The sequence below is a fragment of the Zophobas morio genome, unplaced genomic scaffold, assembly GCF_036711695.1.
Source record: "Zophobas morio isolate AGI-343-1 ecotype UQ-CSIRO unplaced genomic scaffold, CSIRO_AGI_Zmor_V1 ptg000014l, whole genome shotgun sequence".
NCBI lineage: Eukaryota > Metazoa > Arthropoda > Insecta > Coleoptera > Tenebrionidae > Zophobas > Zophobas morio.
The window spans coordinates 5,142,318-5,158,788 of NW_026972119.1; the positions used below are offsets into that span (position 1 = coordinate 5,142,318).

The 16,471-nt window shown below is 31.7% G+C and overlaps 1 protein-coding gene across 2 annotated transcripts in view; it reads left to right on the forward strand.

Annotated features, from left to right (window-relative positions):
• Positions 1 to 16,471, forward strand: part of LOC135129218 (homeotic protein ultrabithorax-like) — a 543,629-nt gene that overhangs the window by 218,763 nt on the left and 308,395 nt on the right. The window contains exon 3 of one of the 2 annotated variants that reach the window (XM_064056358.1): positions 11,731 to 12,904. The exons of the other annotated variant lie outside the window; for it this stretch is intronic. The gene's annotated coding sequence lies outside the window, so the exon portion shown is untranslated. Of the gene's footprint in view, positions 1 to 11,730; positions 12,905 to 16,471 lie in introns of those variants that run through there. 2 annotated transcript variants of the gene reach the window in all.

Consider the following 16,471-nt stretch of genomic DNA (forward strand, 5'->3'; position numbering starts at 1 on the left):
TCCGTTTATTGAATAAAACACTACATTTTATTCGGTTTTTGGATGCTGTAATTCACATTTGGTTAATTATAACTTGTCTAGATCTAGGGGAGCATCCCCTAACCTCCCCCTAGCTACGGCCTTGTCTAAGGGTTATGAAATGTCGAGAAAATTTGAAAGTAACAAATTGCCCAATGGACTCCATTACTGAACGTCCTTAGGTTATCCTTGATAAGAAAAACAACTTGAAAGTGTTTATGTTTATGCATCGAAAAAATGTCACTTAGAAATTAGTTTGATTTGAATGAGTTCGTCCCCTCAAAACAGAGGATGGAAACAATTATCTAGTAAGCTACAATCGACATAATTTTGGGTAGAATTTATTCGGCAAAATTTTGAGATAACGTCATCAATTTTGTGGGGGAATTAAACAGATTTATTTTGATTAATAATAATTTGCCAAGTATGTAGTATTTCAAAGTATTCAGTTTTGTAATTCTTGATTTAATCCATAAAATTAATTGATTGAGACACCCCGTATAAGCAAATATCTAAAAAATATTAATGCAGTGATAAATCACAAGTATAGAGTCATCATTCGTTACACATTTAGGATAGGATTTGTTCGGTTAAATTTTAAGGTGACGTCATCAACTTTAGAAAGCAAATATATTTTGATTAAAAATCCTACCATACTTATGATAAATTTAAAACATCTCCAAAATTTCAAAATAATCGGTTTAATTAATAAAATAAATTCACGCACTCATTAATTTTTTAGATTCACCTTGTATATGCAAATCCAAAAAATATGAATGTAATGATAAATCACAAATACAGTTTCATCATATTTTGCACATTTGAAATAGGATTTATTCAGCAAAATTTACAATGCCTATGATAACTTTAAAATATCTTCAAGATTTTAAGGTATTCTGTTTTGTAGTTCCTGATTAAATCAATAAAATAAATTCACGCATTCATTAATTTTTTGAGTCACCCTGTATATGCAAATCAAAAAAATATGAATGGAATGATAAACCACAAGTACAGACTCTTCATAGTTTGTACATTTTAGATAGGATTTATTTGGCAAACTTTTGAGCTGACGTCATCAATTTTTTGGAGGGGACAAGTAAATATATTTTGACTAAAAATTTACCATGCTTATCATAACTGTAAACCATCTGCAAGATTTCAAAGCATTCGGTTTTGCAGATGTAAAATTTAATTGCAAAATGTTGCTTTATATTTTTGATTTTTTTTCCAAAAATCTGGACGTTTCGGGTAAAAACTCAATTCGGAGTCGTAAACTACATGTGTAGGACTATGTTATTTTATATAATTTAAAACCCATTTACTGAAAGTTTCAGTTATTACGCATAATTCCTAATCTTTCCGGTTATTATGCATAATAACTGACAAGTTTAGTTATTATGCATAATTCCTAAAGTGTCTAGTTATTATGCATAATAACGTATTTCGGATATTAGCTGTAACATATATAACGAACCTATATCATAAAATTTGTCTATCCAAAAAAATTAAAAAGTTGTTGACAGTTTTACACTAAGTGCGTACTCTTGTACACATTTACCCTACTTCTCTAAGGACTAAAAACAATTCCGATTTTTTTTGGGTTCGAAGATGTGATAAATCATGATTTTTTTCTGAATTGGATAACAGATTTTTTAATAGCAAACAACAGTTTTATATAAACAATTTGTTTGAATATTTGAGTAATAATGAGAATTTAATTTACTCCTTAAAAGTAATGTGGCACATCCGTTCAGTATAATTTTCTACGGCCTTTATAAATTAAATTACTCTTCAAACATCGCATATGTTTCCCCATTGTTGTTAAACTTGTTGGCTCGCATCCTGTTCAAACAGCCCGAAAAATGCAGTACTTGCACAACTCATTAATATATCATTTTTAACATTGGGGTGTTTTCGTGTTTTTATCAGAGCTGAATGCGAAATGAGTTATGGACTGGAATTGGCGGAGATCACAGGTCGCAGGGTTGTCACTGGTCAGTGTATTTGTGTATTATGTGATTGTGTTTTGTTAAATGCTTTATGATCGCATTGTTTCGCCCATAATTCGCATATTTCAACCATTTGCTTGTTGTTTCCGATCCCGAAAGTTTATTCATAGAATGGGAGTTAATCTTGTCTTTTTTTAATGAGAGAATCTGTAAAAATGTTCATGTAAACAACGTCTCCGCCCTTGATGTTTATCAGCTCCCACGGTTCTTCAACAATGCGTGATGTACTGCCACCGAACAATTATTCACATGAATCAAAAGTTAATAATTCATCAGGAGGGATATTAATCATCCATTTGACAATCACCTTAATGTATCAAATCACGGCATAATTGATTTATAGGTGGTCGGTAGCATAAGCAATTGATTTGCATTAACAATGTGTAAACTTGTTCGGAATCTCATATTTCAATATATTGCGTGGTCGGAAATCTTTCCGAGATCTCCACCGTCTCTCGGAAATTTATGGAAAAATCCGCCATGATCGATCGCTGTTAATTAGCGCCATTGTTAAGCAAGCAACTTTTTCATAAATCACGGCTCGCGCACATTAAATCAATTTATTTAAAAAATTTCCCCACCGAATGGTTCCGCGAAAGCAAATAAAAAATTCTTCTCTGTCGGAACGCGCCCAACCAACAGTACGGTGTTTATTTTAATATAAAAAGCGAGGGTGAAAGCAGAGATGAATATCTGCGAATAAAGCACTTTAATTTTAAATAACAAGTGTAAATGACATCCTGCTAATTATGGTTTATCTTTTGCGCTCCCCTCGCGTTAATCTTCATATAGTTGAAAATTTCATAAGCATACACTTATCGCACTTTCTTTCGACTTTGGAGAGGACACCGGTTTTGTTAATTTATAATAAATGTATAATCAACAGTTGCTGATACGATCACGAACGTCGACCCTAATTAATTCCATCATTTCAATAAAGTCATAATGGTTTTAGGTCGGGTAATTATAAAACCCGCCGAAAATACGCTGGGCTCAGAAATTAGTAGATTAGATCAAACGCAAGCAATTTTAGACTGGCACGTCATCGGATTTGGGGAATATTATTTCGGGTTATTGCGGCACGGACTCGTTTAAGATTGCTAAATACAGGGGAGCCATAAAGAAGACAAGCACATCATATATCACTTGTTATATTATTTTTCATGTGGATGTGTAAAGCTGAAAAGGGTAATCTAAAATGCTGTTATAATTGTGATTTTACCTTATTTTGATAAATGTTTTGTTCTTCACAGGCATCGATTTGCAAAATTTATACTAACTTATTTATTTATTTATTTATTTATTTATTATGTATTGTACTGAAGATGACTTACTTATACGTGAGGTCAAAAGTGTACTTCGCACAATAAGTTATTTCAGCACGTGGGTTTGACTTTAATAGAATTTTTCCTTTCCCTGTGAGAATTAATTAACTTAATTTTTGATTTATTGCGATTCCATTTCCATTTTTCTAATTTTGGGTTACATCACGTGCTTTCCAATTTTAACATCCTGTTCTTATTTTTTATTTCGTATTAAATAAATAGATGGCAATATGTCACGGTCGTCGTCTAGTCTGTAGTGTATGTTCCACGGTTCCATATCCATTCGCTTGATTTTTTTTATAATCGTTGTTATTATTGTTGTAAAAATTACGAACATCAAGAACAAATATTACTATTGTTTTAATCTATTAGATTAGGCAATAGTCTTTAAAATTGGTTAGTATGCAAAATTATACTTTAATGTCACACGTAGAAATGTAGTCCTGTCCATGAATAAACTGTTACAGTGGACAAAAATTTTAAAGTTGAAGAAACCAAGACGGTGTAGTAAATATTTTTGATGACAGCGCTGTCAAAATAGGTAAGACCAATTTGGTCCCCTAAAAACTTCTCAAATATTTGAAAGATTTTTTTTAGAGAGACTGTTTTCTTTAATTGACCCTTGCCGCAAAATACGTAACAAGGTTTTAATAAACATGACCATTTAAAACAGTCTAGAAAGTAGAAAACAAACATTTTCCAAAAATTTATTAAATTTTTCGGAAAAGGCTTACTAATAAAAAAACTGTCAATACAATAATTAGTACAGATTACATATTGTTTCTTCCCGAGTGTAAGCAAAGGAAGTATTTAACCGAGTCCACCGGCTGACTTGATACTTTCATGTTTTCTCGACGTTGCATTACCCCTAGAATAGGAAAAAATGATCTCCGGTTTCCGTTTGTCTGTCATTTGTTTCAATTTTTATTAGACATATAATCTCTGAAACTAATAGTTTGTATGTTGTTAGAATGTCTTGTGGATGGTAAAACGCTAATCAAAATGTTACTAATCATCCCCACCAAGAATTTGGTGACATCATCTCAAAAGATTCTACGTTAAAAAGATTTAAACGTCATACAAAAGTCCTTCACTTGTGATGTACGAATCCGCTTTGAGTTTTTCTCTTAGACATCCAGATTTTCGCAAAAAAAATCAAAATTGTATTTTGTACTAGTATAAGACAAGTCCAATTACGTATCAAAGGTAAATTCGTCTCCGCCGTATAACTTGAAGGTCTCAGGTCAAGGAAGCGTTGGCTTGGCTTATTTTTGATCTTAAACTGTGACTCTTATTATCTTTTTTTTTTATTAAATCAAGAATGGTTCATGGTACGTATTTTATTGACTAAATTACTACACTGCACGTGTCGGAATTAACATACGTGGCCTTGCTGAAATTATGTTGATCGGAATTAAACTTGCTAGAAATACAGGCATAACCTTGTTTTCTATCAATGAATTCATATTTTTGAAGTAATTGTTAATCCGTTCTCTCCTAGAGACAAGTGCACTCCAGACCAAATATAAACAAGTGTGTTTTCGTAAGATAAGGCTTTCGAATCATAAACACTGTCGGAGTGTGGGTGATCAAATTTTCATACATTCAAAAAAACAAGCTCTACAAGAATTCTAAAAAGTATATAGTGTCATTATATAAAAAATTGAATGTCCTAACCTAGACAAACACAAAAAATGTATACGTTGTCAAAACACATTTATAGGATATCATTTAGTTTCTTACACTTTTGCTTACATTACTCATCTATGACTGCTAAGCTTTTTTTTAAACTCAAACGAATTTATTACAAAGTTACTTCAGATGAAAATTTTTCAACAGGCTAAAAAACTGGTAAAATATGATTACCTACACAAAATTATAATGGAATTTTTATTGGCGAAGCAACATAATATTTTGGGAGTAGCAAACTACAAAACAAAAAATTTCAGACACAAAATATAACTATCACAAAATCAAAATAGTTGTAAGAATTTTATCTAGAAGATAAAATTGAGAAAACATTAAAGCAAATATTGAAATGCTAACTAACGCGCTACAACTTTGACAAGAAATTCTAAATTGGAACAAAGTGGAAACAGGAAAGTAAAGAAAAAGTCAATAAAAAAGAAATTTGTACTTAAACATACGAACATAAAAAGTCTGCACTTTCAAAGAAAATTTAAAACAGCGTAATTTCTAACTAATGGAACTTACTTCTCCAATTTGGAAGAATTACTCAAATAGCTGAAAACAATATTTAGACACTATTCCTTTTTGCGTTTTATACGTTTTAGTAACTTTTTCTCTAGTTACTACGTCTTTACGCATCGTCCGCTAATCTAAATGGATACGGTTGCGAAAGTTAAGTTTCAGTAAAGAGTGGAGAAAAAGATCAATTCTTGTCTGTGATCGGGATCAAGAGTTAAAAGAATAATCGTTCAATTTTGTCAGATATTGATATGAAATAGGTCCACAAATATAAGTAGATATATATTTATCATTCTAACGGTTTTGTTACAATGAAGTGAAATGTCAAAAAAAACTAAATAGGAAACTTTGCCGCCTTTCTTAATGTAGGTAAGCACTGTATGTACACGTACCTCTTACAGGATGTTATACTAGTCGTATTTATGGCAATAATTACAGTTTTTATACAATTCAAATAATGATTTAAATGTCCTGATGTTTTTTGTTAAGAAATGTTGGACATAGAATAAAAAAAAATGAGTAGTATGGTTTCATCATATTTACGTTTTATTACAGGATGGAAATAATCAAAGTTTGAAACATGAAGGCAAACTACATAGAATAAATTTGATGAAAAAAACTTTAATTAGTAATTGATCATAACGTTGTAATGACTACTTCATTATTGTGAGTATTAGTGCTATGTGATAAAACGACTTAGAATACATAGGGGAGTACCATTTAGACGGAAACACGAGCACCTGTTAGAATCTAATAACTTTTTGTTGAGGAAGTTAAAAGTAAAAAAGATAAAGTAGGTTTAAGATATACACACTCAAAGAGTTTGGTTTAGTGCAAATTTTCACTCAAATGATGCTGGATTTACACGTCCCTCGTAAAACATATTTCTGGAGAGTTATTATGAGTAAATGCGTTCTTGATATCGAATTGTATACAAAACTCACTTGACATACACCTTGTAAAACTTTTATGACTTAAGCGGCTTAAGCCAAAGCACCCTTATAAGTCAAACTGGCTATTGTATAACTTAACTCAGTTCACATATACCTACTAAAACTTTACAGCTTGAGTATGGCAACAATGGACAGTAATAATCCTTGCGGTTCGAGTCCAATATATAAAGGTGGTTTGGCGTAAGCCGCTTAAGTCATAAAAGTTTTACAAAGTGTATGTCAAGTGGGTTTTGTATACGTTTCTACTTTACTAGAATTGAAATTGAGAGTTGTCTAGAAATATCTTAGTTTTTCTTTAGAACTTAATGTAATCATAACCATACATATTACCAACTTCATGTATTAATGTGTAACGTTAAACTTAATACGAGCACAAATTCTCTAATTATATTGGTAATTATCATCTATTGAATCAATTCAAATTTTTAACATGCTTAGCCGATGTTCAATACATATTAAATAATTAATAAAGTAGAGATTTATATATATGTACCAGTTTATTAGTGTAAACGAACTGTGGTTAAGAGAATTAGAACAATGAAGTCTTTCTGAAATAGTTTCAACTTATCTACTTCGAATGGGAAGTAGGGATTATGTAAAGCACTATTTTAGCTATACATAGGTTTTAGAACTGCAAGTAGTTGAATCAAGGACATTTGAATATTTTTCATTTATTTAATGCCCCCACTGATCACTGCTGAACACATTTTTTTTTAATTATGACGAATTTTTGTTATCTTTTTGAATAATAAATGCGATTAAGATATATAAACTTACATAATGTGGGAAGCTCTTGTATAGCGGATTTCAAGTCACGGTTTTGTTTTGGAATATTTGGGCTTCCCTCAAGTTTAAATACTTATTATAAAAAAAGAAAATAGAAAAAATATTGTATTGCTCTTTTCTTTTTGTATTGCTAATTGGGTCAAGCAACACTAATTACATTTAAAAGTAGAATATAGTGGTGTCAATATTTTGTTTTTGCCAAAATCGATAACTTGATATACAACTTTAAAGAATGATTATTAATCGGTCAACTAATTTGAAAACTCAAAAATATCGCTAAACAACTTAAGAAAACTTGTTGAAAAGCTCGCTTTGAAAAATGCGAATATCTCTGTCCAATATTAAGCTTCTTAACGGTCTCAATTACTTTAAAAATGAAGTAGACGCTACAGTGTTAATGTAGTACAGTGTAATGGCGCAATATATCCTCAGCACACTATAGACGAAATTTAATTGCATAGCCAACTCTGACTTTCAGTCCGTCGAGACTTGGATCCTTTTAAAAATCACAGTAGAAGCTTGAACCAAAAGCAACATATACATGAGTGTTTAATGGTGCGACAAATTTCATACAGCAGCGTATTATATGTCAGGATAAATATCCTCAGACATGGTCTCTGAGATACGGCCAGAGCCAACTAAGTGAAGCGGTTCAAGAAGAATAGAACCCAGATAAATTTATAAACGCTGATTTATTGCCGCTTGTATCGTCTGCACTGTAAATCGCAAATAAAATTTATTCCAAGAATACGTTCTCAGACACATTTTTATATCGTTTTTGTTTACAAAATCTCTGGCATGCTCGACGGAAAAATCCTCATTTGAATATATCTCGAGTCATTCGTTCTTGACGGATTAGATTTTAGAGCGTACGTACATTCAAGGAGGTCAATCAGCGCTTTATCCTTATATCTGCAACGACGTATTCCAAACACGAATGGGGTCGTAGAAATACAAAACTAAATCTAAACTCTGCACTACCGACTTTACTCAAATACATTTTATCAAAATATATCGTCATGGCATGAGTTGCTTTTGTTAGGCGGACGCCGGGCCAGGTCCATCAATAATTTATCGACTTTTGTTTTATTTTCTGACAAGTTGTATGGCAATATTTTTCAAATAAAACTTTCAAATATAAATGGCCCGTGTGCGTATATATCTGGTTGCGTTGTATCTGCCGAAGTCATCCTATCGAAAAATGCACGGTTTATTGTACAGGAAATATTTTCGAACACTTTCAAAATTTATCTAGCGTAATATTTAAATCACTCTTGTTGTAGATTTAGGTTTGTTCACGGCGAATTTTACATATTTACAGGGAATGGTATTTACTGTCACATTTCTAGATCTATAAATGGTAAGGAGCTTAATGGGTCTTCCTTTATACGCACGAGATTTTAATAAGTTGATAATCTCAGGAAGGTTGGTTCGGGCGCAGTATGGTACGCAAATGAGCTGAAGGAATTTTAAATTAACTAAGGCAAGGTGAAGTAGATTCAACTATTTAAGGTTGGCTGTACAGGATATCGTGATATCGACGTCCTTTATACTGGAATTAAAAACATAAATATTTATTTTAGAAAAAATCTTCATTTTTTTATTTTTATTAATCTTGAAAGCCGAATTGTTTATTGCTAACGAACAAAAATAGATATCCTTGTGTTGTGAACCCTAACATCAATGAGTTTCCACCTACATTTTTTTAACTGGAAAAATAATGTTTAGTATTTTTCTAAAGAAAATAGCTCATAAAAATTTGTATAGTTTTTTCTATGTTGTTTACGACTTTGGATCTCATTGAATAAAATACCAAGTTTTCTTTTGTCGTAAAAGTAATATTTGATCATTTTTTATTCAAATACTGTTTGTTTATTCTGAAAGTAAATAGTTTTTCTTACTCCTAAGAGGAACTTTCTGAATATCATTACTTTTGACCTTCGTTTTTGAAACAAAAAACAAAACAGTGTTTTTAATGTCGCACTGTTTTGTTTTGATCTAAATTAAACTTTATTTTGCTACCTTTCGTGATGACGCAAATAACATAACCATTGGATTTTCCTAATAGCTAACTACATTATAAACGCATTTCATTACAGATCGAGTTACAATATTATTTTTTAATAGAACAGGTGTAGTTTATGTTTTCAAGATTGGTAGTCATTACAAATGTCAAATAAATGAAATACACGGCAAAAGAACGAAGTGACATTTTTAATTAGAATTCAGGTAAAGTGATTCATAATATTTTCTGAAAATTACTTTCAACTCCCGCCGTGATTCATCTAACTGCACCTGTGCTATAGAGCTCTGGAGTATCCAGATAAGTGGAGCTTTAGCACTGCTGGATCCAAACATATCGGGTGTTATTTTAGGCAGTTTCATGTATTTCAGCGTGCGTAAAATTTTCTTCAGATTCACACATTTAATAATGGCTTACAACTGACATTTGTCATACCAACCACTACAAAATTGTCGAAAATTTTAAAACTTCCAATTTTTACTTTAAAATGGAAAAAAAGGTGTGAAGTAGAATAGTTCCATAAGATGATGTGGAGTTTTCATCCCTTAGAAATTTCAATTCAATTCAATTTTGAAACATTTTTTGTAATCCAGGCTCAAGTGGAATCGGTATTATGGGTTGCCTATTTTAAAAACACAAACGAGTCATCTTCGCTGAATAACTCTGTATTTTTACAAACCAATATCTTAATTATTTCTGGAAATTTTGGAGCGCAGTTTTCATCGCTATTTTGAACTTGCAATACTCTAGACATCGTACCAGATATATTGTCGACTTTTTTTGTTGGAAATGATATACAGTAAAAAGAAGCTTGTTGCAGCTTCTACAAACACAGCGTCTTTTTATTGTTGTATCTCATTTCTCAGAAAAAAAAGTCAACAATGTGTGGTACGATTTTTAAAGTTTTGTAAACTGAAAATGGTGCTAAAAGCCACGTTTTGAAATTTGCATAAATAATAATTGAGTTAGTCGTTTTTACACGTGACGCTAACATTTTATTAAAATAAAAAAAAAATCAAACACTTATTAGAAAATAAAAGTAAATACACACACAATGTATGAATTATTCCGTCATAAAAATAAAACATAAATTTGAAACGTAATGTCATAAAAATTATATTAGAATACATAAGACATCTATACTATTACTATACGTACTAATTGCATGAAAAATATTGATGGTTTCTAAAACTAATAGATACAATAAAAGTTTTATGAATAATGAATGATGTTTTATCGACGTTTCATACCGTTCAGAATAATTGTAAAATATCTGACATCGGTTTACCGTCTGTGTGTCCTCTGTGCTTGGTTTGTCGCCTATTCACGAATTTCTTAGATAAATAATCTCCGAAACTACCTTTGAGATTGTGAAATTTGATATACATTTTTAGGTTATCGTGGACACGGTAAAACTTTAACCTAAATTTGTGTGTTCATCCCTATCAAGAATGTGATGATGTCATCTCAAAATTTTGCAAAATAATTCACATTTAAAATGTAAAAAAAATATGCTTCTCTGCGTGTAATTGATTAATCTGGCTTTATATTTAATCGTACGCATATATACTTTTCTGGAAAAAAATTAAACATTGTACAACAGAATTCTAACATTTATCTTTGAAACTACAAAACCGGTGCCTTTGATGAAATTTTATTTATTCACTTATTCCAACAATATTGTAAAATTAATCATATTTGAAGTATTCAAAATATCACGATCATCCAGAATCCAGAATCTTGTCCGCCCTCATTTTATTTTAACTTACGGGGTTATCATAGAAAAAAAATTAAATTCCAAGAATCGAACCTGTACCTATATTTTAATTTAAAAACTGGACTTATTTCATTCACTAGAGGAAATTTTTATAAATTGTGTAACGTTTTGTCTCTTCAAAAATAAAAAAAAATTAAAATGCTGTTCCATCCCATTTACTCAAAAACTCGGAAGATTTTGGATATTTTGTGTGGTAGTTTTATATGTTACTGTTTGATGAATGTGGAACAGATGAAGTCTTCTCCCATCAGTGCCCGAAAATGCAGTTGTTTTGTTCCATTAATGATGGCCAGCCATTCATCTCTCCATTAATCATAGTTTGGTTATCATAAATATTATTTGGAAACACATCCCATGACGTGCTAAGTTATCGGCGTCCAGTCAACAAAACCGCGCAGGATAGAAGCGTTTGAAGTCGAAAAGTCATGCAGCGCGTTGTGCAACCGATCAGAGCTAGCTATTCATCCGATATGTTTATTTAAAATGCAAGCGCTTCTATCCTGTTTTTTTCTGATCGTTTCGTAACGTTCGGGTCAACTTTCTCGAAAGCTTGAGGCTTGTACGTCGATTAAAAATAGCTGAATGTGTGTTTTTTTGAATTGGCCTTACTAAATGACTGAAATTATTGCAGAGTCCTGACACGGCAATGCCTCAGGCCTTCGTTGACCAGGAAGTTGGCGCCAACCTCTACCGGATTCATCGACTAAATCGGACCACAATGTGAGAACACTACTACATACGTACTACGCCAAAATGGACCCGTCATGTGACATGTGTATACTTTTAGTGGTTAGTGTAAAAATTATTTATAATCCAAAGTAATTAATGTTAACAGTGACGAGATATTTTTCGAACTGTACTTTTGTTTTATAAAACTATTGTAAAGAAACATGTGCGAATGATTACTTATATACGTAATTGGGTTTATGTGCCATAATTCAGAAAAAGTTAACGATATACGTAAATTATAATCCTAGTAGATGTAAGAACTAAATTATGAGGAAATATAAGTAAGTGACTGAGTATTTTTTCTATTAGTGAAGATTTTTATTCTGTACATATTGTTCAGTAGTGGTCCCACAAGATCACAAAAATGTGTATTAATAAAAATTGTTCAAAACCAGTCGAAACTGTTTTTGTGGTCTTGGAACCTGTTTGTCGAATGTCCACTTGCAATTCTTCATGGATCTCTTAATTTTGTTATTTTACATTATAAATATAGGCATAATTGTGTAAACTGTAAGGGAATTTTCGAATGGCTGCTGCAGTTTATCGATGTTGTCGAATACTATGCTGAAAACGCCCAGCCACATTGGAAAATTGCGACCTGTAAATATAGAACTCTGTTTGCTATTTTTCTAGAGCACCGCTTGTACTAATTTAAATTTTGTTTCCTGTATATGCTGTAAATAACAAAAATTAAAACCTCTTTAAGAATTTATGCATCTGTGCGTATCGTACCTAAAATAGCTTAAGAAAATATACATTTTATATTTTAAGATGTATGACTTTAGTTTAATTGTTTGAAACGAAAGTACAAGAAATGTATACGTAAATGTACTAATTACGCAGAGGAACTCTGTACCTTGCAAACCAGTGTGTTTGGGCTGAAGCTACATCTTCGTAATCCTAAAACTTTGTACATAAGCTGTAAAATTTTCATAGGGTAAGGATAAAATGTATACTGTTCATCTAGAGTATTGTTTGTTTTTCTTTCTCGTTTTTTATCGACATTTTGTTGCTTATTTGTTGCTCAAGATTTAATTTTTCATGTAATATACGCTCCCTATCTTCTCTGTCGTCTATGTGTGACTGTAATTTATTTTAATAAAAGTCATGTTCTAAACTTCTCTTTTATTTTTATAACCAACCGGCGACCGACACTTACAAATTGTTACAAAACACCTGAAACATAAACTGTTATGTCTACGTAAACACCGCACACCTAGAAAGTTGAACAGAGATGATTCCCACCTCTTGTGCTCACACATTTAATTTTACGTAGTTTTAGTACAAGTTAGTTTAAGTCACAACTACAAATTGCACTATCGATTCTTAAAAACCAATTTATTATGCTTACTTTTCAACACCCACCTTCACTCCTAAATTAACCACGAAAGAGTATTAATTTTAAATACAACACTTAGGTACACATTTTGAGAAACGATAATTGCGTATATCACAATCGATCGTCCAATTAAAAAAGTCATCAAGTGGACCTTAATTTTTGTGAACCTTGTCTGTGATTAACATAAAATTTAATCGATGATAACTGACAATGAGGAAATAGTGTACCTAACCGTCACTTCTTCATGCAATAAAATTAACATTTTTTAACGTTTTCTGTCAAACTGAATACATAACAGTGTGAATTAGTAAATACGTGGGTTTTTGTCAACTTGATGACTTTTTCAATTGATTAGATTGTTATCAGATTATCACATTTATCGAAGCAAAAAATTATTTTAGTTAGCACTGGTTGCAAAAAAAAATATTGAAATTTATGCTAACAATAATGATGTTATGGCACTTCAGAACATAATGTTACATTTGCAATAATTGTTTTAAATAATCATTGATAGCTTGTCATATTTTTTATCCCCGGTGGCACATGTGGGTTGACCAAACAAAATTAAGCTCTCGACGAGCCATGGAACAAAGTTACTGCATTAACATTACGATACTAGACTGTAAATACTAAACCAATTATTGTCGCTGTAACAAACTTAATTACAATGATTGAGGTTTCTGTTGGAATTATATATAATCATTAGATTTCTAAAATGTTGGAAGATTATTAAATATAAAGCAGGATACAGTAGGGTTTTTCCACAGTATCCAGAATCTACTGATTTATTGATTCCACCGGAAATATGCGGTTAAATTTAAATTCGATTTATCCTCATAGTCTGAAAAAGATCAACCAAAAGATTTAATGAATGAAAAATCTTGAAAAATTATTAACTGGGTGTCTATTAACAGAAAACCATTTTGTCCACTGGTCCGTCGATATTAGAATTGTTTGATTAATTTATTTATTATAAAATCATTTTGTTAAAAGAAAAAATGAAGAACGTAACTAGATATTTAAAAACAAAAATTACCCTTATCCATCTTTCGTTAAATCCTAAATTTTCAAGTAATTCTAAAATGTTTTAAAATATTTTTTTTTAACAGGTTTATATTTATTTTCAATGTAATACCTCTTGAGGCGATTGATCGTTTAGTAAACTTTCAAATTTAAAAATCAATGAAAAAAAAAATGAATCGGCTGAAACTGTAGGTAAGGCATTAATGTCAAAAAAAAACTGTAGAGTGGAAGTAAAATAAGCAAAGATGTACCTTAACCAAATATAAAGTAGAAACTAAAACGTGATACTGGCTTGAGGGAAGGCATATAGTTAAAATGTAATACAAAGTATAAATGATTAGTGTGAAAAACTAAAAAAAAGTATTTAAAAAAAATGGTGTAGGTACAGTCGAATAAATAAAAGTTATAAAATTTAATTTTACAAAATTTGTTTAAATTTTTATGATAACCTCTTTAAGTTAAAGTAAAAAAGTGTGTGTCCTGTTAAAATGCAGGCAAAGAAGCAAACTATGCGTATATTTCAAATGAGTTCGTCCATTACAAAATTTTGTGATAACGCCATCAACATTTTAACAAGACAAGCGTATCAATTTGAATAGGCGCAGTATAATTGTAATAATAACAGTACCTACTCTATTTTCAAATTGTCGGGAAAATGGGGTGAACCATCCTTGATTTAATCAAGAAAAAAAAGTTGGAGATACGGGCAGTGGTGTAGCTAACTTCAACTGCGTCCCCCCGCATTTATAATAAGCGCCCCCATACACCAAATTTAAAAAATAATCTTAAATATGTACTTACTCGTTTGCACATTTTAAGAAAATATATCGGTTACGTTACGGTCTGCGCCCCTTTTGGCGCTGCGGGGTCTGCGGGGGTGCTATTTACGCCACTGGAGACGGGGGCTCTACTACAGCCACAGCCCACATTTCACATTGCTTTGTAAAATATATCTAAAGAACAGTTTCACTATTAGAAGGATTAAGTACAGAAGTATACCTTATTTCATAAAATTTGAATAGGATTTACCATTCAAAATTTGGAGGTGACGTTATCAGACAAATTTTGGTTAACGTTTTATCATTTATACGATATTCCTAACATACATATAAAATTTCACAAGAATTAGTCCAGCAGTTTCGGGGATTACCTGCCTAATCAAATATCAATGCAGACTACAAACGACAAACAAACGGCAACACTAGATCTATTTTTTTAGATTTTAGGGATCATGAAAGTAATTATTCGCCGGGTTACAATAATATTGCTTCAGCGTACGTTCGTGTGGATGCGGAATATAATAAAAGACATAACCATATGAACGTGCACATAAAACACACAAAAATAAACATTAGTAAAAACAATATTTTAAAAATGGTTGAATGTAGACCAAAGTATAATTTGACGGAAAAAATGAAGGGATGTGATTGGTTATATAACCAATATAATACCTATACAAGCAAATTCCAGGGTAAATAAAATATTTTTTTTATAATTGTGTTGTAAGTTGTACCATATAAAATCAACAAGGGGAGATCAAATTTTGCAAAAATTTATAATGAGAATCGATTAAAAGCAGTTCATTTCTCGGAGTGTACGTTTGCGAAGTGTCGTGTGACTGGAGCTACTTTTATGGAAGTATGTTACGGGCATAATAATTCTAAACAAGAACAGGAAAATGCAGCACTTTCCAAATTTCCTCTGTTTGTGAAGTAGCCAGGAAAGCAATCAGCTTCAGTAAATAATAATTTTCAGCGAGGTGCATGCTGAAGCCGAACATATATTAGAGCTGCAATGAATCAGAGTTTCAGTTAAATCCACCTTGATGAATGTTTTTGGCTTCATGCCTGTATAAATCCTCAATGCATACCAATGAAGTACGCTCTATTCCGATTTAAGTAGCGACACATAAATATCCTTTTTCTCTTTCTAGCCACCACTGTACGATATAAGAATCACAAAAGGCGAGAAAGGCATCAACCGATATTTCCACTTCTTATATATAAGGACATTCTTCAGCGCTTTCTATTCTCTAGGAGATTTTAATTTGTGAAACATTTGCTTTAATTTTCCGAGATAGCGTTTCGTCTAATGGTGTCCATATTTTCAGCAGCAAGTGTGACAACAAAGGCCCAAAAATGTGTTCTTGTTTCGCGAAACGCATGAGCATGCATGCAACACCTGGTAACGCCATCCCTCATCGCTGTCAGGCGGCTGATTGCCTCATACCGCAAATCTACCCTACACAGAGGGGATGCTTCCACCCGCTCTCATCCTGCAG